The following is a 3,818-nucleotide window of genomic DNA, read 5'->3' as shown; positions in this document are numbered from 1 at the left end:
TTCACTGTAAGAATTTTGATAGTAAATATACCCCAAATACAGTTCCACCAGCAGAAAGTTTGGGCAGGAAAGGCCCACTGAGTAGGGGACCAGGAAGGAGAGCTGAGCAAACATCCAGATGCCTCAGTGAGAGAAAATGGGAGAGGTTCTCATCATTTTTTCCTTCCCCTCCCCAGTTTCTTTTTCTTTTCTTAAGAGGAAAGGAAGTGGCTCTTAAATAAATGCACAGGATGCGGACGGAGAGGAAACATGTTGTTGAGCAGAAGCTCTAGCTTCTTATTTTAAAGAAATAAAATAATTACCCAACAGAGAAAAAAAGAAATCAACCAAGAAACGATCTAAGGTCATGACATCATGTGTGGTACAAGGAGCAATTCAATCCATAAGGGCTTCATTACCCGGGCAATAGATAACATTTGGATAAATCTAGCTGCAGAGTAAATCTCCGCAGCACAACAGAGCCCTGAATGGAGAGGCTCCTTTTTGTGTGGTCCTTCTCCGGGAGCTGCCTGAACCATTAGCCCCAATATATCCCTCTCCCTATTAACTGCAATTCCCTCCCGACTGAGCTTCGGTCATTTGTCTCCAGGCTCTACGGGGGCGTTTGATGAGCAGAGAAACAAGGCGAAGGGGAGAAAAGCGTCGGGTTAATGAGTTGTAGCAAATCCACACTTTGTAGTTGGGAGGAGGAGAGCTGGTGGCCAATGTTTGTCCAACCGGTTTATTTTTCGAGACCCAGCCTATTGAGGAAGGCTTGTTCAAGCAAGCTTCGTCCTTACAAACACACAAACATCCTTCTGTTTGCCTTCAAAGAAAAGAGGACCAGAGCTGGATTTGCATGCGAATGAGGAGCCCCGGGAGGAGACGTCCTTGCCCATCAAAGGCCTCCGTAGCCCGGCAGCCCCGCGGCCTTTGTTCCAGCACCTGCTCGTCCACTCGGCCAACCGGGCGAGCCCCGCGTTCCCGGCCGCCTGGTAGTCCGCCACCGCTCACTCCCTGCCCAGCTCGCCGCCTTCGCTCCCCACTATCTCGTCCGTCTCCGGGCCAGCAACACCTACCGTGGAAGCCCAAACCCGGAAGGTGATGAGGCAAAACGCGACAGTGAGCAGGCCGGTTGAGCTTACTTTTTCTTAGGGCTCAGGGGCGCACCACAGGCTTGCGGTCTCTCTAGCTGGCTTGGGTGATGCGGGACCCCACCTCCAGACGCCAAAGGAGGCCAGCGCCGGATTGCACAGTGCCTTGTTACCATTCTCTTAAAAGCGCGGACAACCTGGGGGCGGGGGAGGGGGTAGAGTCCGTCCTGGCACTTTTTAGAGATGGGGGAATTTGAACAGAGAGAAGGAGTAGCTGGGATTCCCCGCTGTTCGGGACATCCAAGTATCATGCAAATAATAATAATACCCATGGCCCCGTTCTTTCACTCTCTCATCATAATGACTTTCAGCTCTAAGTTTCAGATCTGTGACTTACAGAAGGCTGCGAGGCATGCGAGCGGTGCCTGGGCCGTCTGGGTTCCGCCTGCTAACTCGTCTCCACCCCGGGCAGCTGTGGCATCTGGACGTTCTCGGTTCCAAAGTCCTCTCTCTTAGCCGTGCTAGGGCAAACGTAACTTTTGTATATAAGATTTTGATCTAACAATATTTCAGTTTGTATCTATATACTTAGTAGTAAACTATGAGGGTATGTTTAAACTCTTATTTAATCTATTCCAAATATTTGATAGGAAAAAACCCAGAACTTAATTTTTGAGGCCGTGAGAGTCCATTTTTTCACCTCCCTAAAAGGGGACAAGAGGACAGGGCATCAAGAGTGAATGTCACTGCAAAAACATTGGCCTATAAGTCAGTCTTCGTTAACTTGATTGGTTAGTTGTGCAGATCTTCAGGTATATACCTGTCCAGATTTTTTGAAAAATAATTTAATAAGCATATTTAACCTCCTCTGCAACTCACTAATATTATTTAAATTACATATTACATATGCTTTACTTTTATTTGGAGCCCACAATAACATCTATAGTCATCAAAACTAGAGACTCACGTTTTTTCAAAGAACTAGAAATTGCCTGCAACAAGTAGTTATTGAAAACACTTAAAGTTTGAAAAAAGATAGCCTAAATCATGAAAATGGTATAAATACTTCAATAAACACCTGATACATTTTCATTTTTATTCTTAGTGTGTACTACCCTAAAATTGAAGATTTCTCTTACATACCTTAAGTTACACATTTAAATTAGAATTTCAATGTTAAGTTTGCCTTTTAGAATAAAAATTTCTTTATTCAATTCCTGGAATCCCTTCTGTCAGGAGAGTGGTGGCTTTAAACCCTAGAGCTTTCAAATACAATTTATTTTATATGTGTAAATATTCAGGACTTCAAAGCTACTTAAGTGTTGATCATCTCTAAAAATTTTTAACTAAAAGTTACCTATTTGCTTGTGTTGCTTTCATTACAATATAATGTGTTGCAGAGCTTTTACAGATATATGCAATATTGTGCTCAAAAGCGAGTGGAAATCAAAGGAAGTGGGAAACTGACAAATTTAAAGTTCCATAAAATTATCTGAGGGTTAACTGTGGCATTAATTTTAAATAGCCTCAATGCTCTTCAAAATGGAATGGAATGAGATTTGAAAATGTATACCAAAGTAACTTCTTCAACTTGTAATCATTTAGAAGTAGTTTCTGGTTTCTTGCAATAGCTTTGACCTAGGAAGTATAACTGAAAAATCATGGCATGATGCTTTTGTTAAATTCTCTTTGAAAATAAAATGTCCTATTCTATGTTGGGTTCCTACATAACTCCCATAGAAATTTCCTTAACAAAAGAGAAAATAAACTAAGCAGGGGACGACTGAAGCCAACTTTTTGGTGGATTTTCTTTGAAAATTAAGCATTTTATTTCTGAAAAAGTGTAAAAATCTTACATTAGAATAGTACAATAATAATTGCCAGTAAAATTTACAATACTCCTTGTAAAGAATACGCAGTAAGTACAAAATAAAAAATCCGCATGTCTATTATGATACAAAACACAGGTTAAAATAAGAAATGATAATTTTGACTTTTTTTCCTTGTGTAAACATGTTAATCATTTTTTTTTTTCCTTTTCATGAAAAAGTACACCAGACAAGTGTCCTCAAATAAAAACTATTGCTTCGCTGGTACTCTTCAGGACCTTTACTGTTTGTGTATCATTCTTTTGAACATTACTGATATTTTTAACGCCTGGACCTGAGAATCTCTAGACCTCAAAAAGGCTTAGGTTTTTTTAGAAAAACGTTTCCCACAAGTCAAGGAAGCCCCTTGTGCCTAGGCCAAGGGAGTGCCCCCACCAGTACCCTCTTCCTCCACACCCCGGGTCGGGGCCTGCAGCATAGGGCGACTTTGCATAAATAGAGGGACCCGCAGAGCTAAAAAGCGCGTCCCCGCTGCTGCCAAACTCAGTCTTGTCTGAGAGTCCCAAGCGGCGAAAATGGGGGCGCGAGGTCGGGAGGGGCCGCGCCGGGAGAAGTGTACCAAACGCCAAACCAGCAAGATGAAAGAAAAAAAAAAAAAAAAAAAAGAGCCGGGATTCCTACCTTCTCTTTCCCAAGCGCGCTAACATAGCGTTATTAACAATTTGAAATCCTAGCAGTAAAGTTCTCGACACTGGACAGGGCAGTCCCTTGGTGCAGAGTCCCCAGCGCGGCGGACGAGGAGACCGAGGAGGCGGCGGCGGCCGCGGCGGCCACGAGGGAGCGGGTGAGCGCGGCGGCCGGGCCTACGGCCGCCTGAGCGGCGCAGCCGCCGCCGCCGCCGCCGGATCCCGGCGCG

General features: G+C 44.0%; 1 long non-coding RNA gene across 1 annotated transcript; it reads right to left on the bottom strand.

Moving 5' to 3' along the window:
- Window positions 1–235: 235 nt before the first annotated feature.
- On the bottom strand, window positions 236–3,765 carry LOC121014616 (uncharacterized). Its single transcript, XR_005783306.1, has 2 exons — window positions 3,584–3,765; window positions 236–1,594 (listed from the first exon to the last, which is right to left on the bottom strand). It is a non-coding gene; the product is annotated as an uncharacterized LOC121014616 (long non-coding RNA).
- Window positions 3,766–3,818: the final 53 nt, after the last annotated feature.

The sequence above is a fragment of the Herpailurus yagouaroundi genome, unplaced genomic scaffold (assembly GCF_014898765.1).
Source record: "Herpailurus yagouaroundi ecotype Mexico unplaced genomic scaffold, PumYag 29, whole genome shotgun sequence".
In the NCBI taxonomy this organism is placed as follows: domain Eukaryota; kingdom Metazoa; phylum Chordata; class Mammalia; order Carnivora; family Felidae; genus Herpailurus; species Herpailurus yagouaroundi.
The sequence above is the reverse complement of the archived record's forward strand: the minus strand, read 5'-3'. Positions and strand labels throughout refer to the sequence as shown.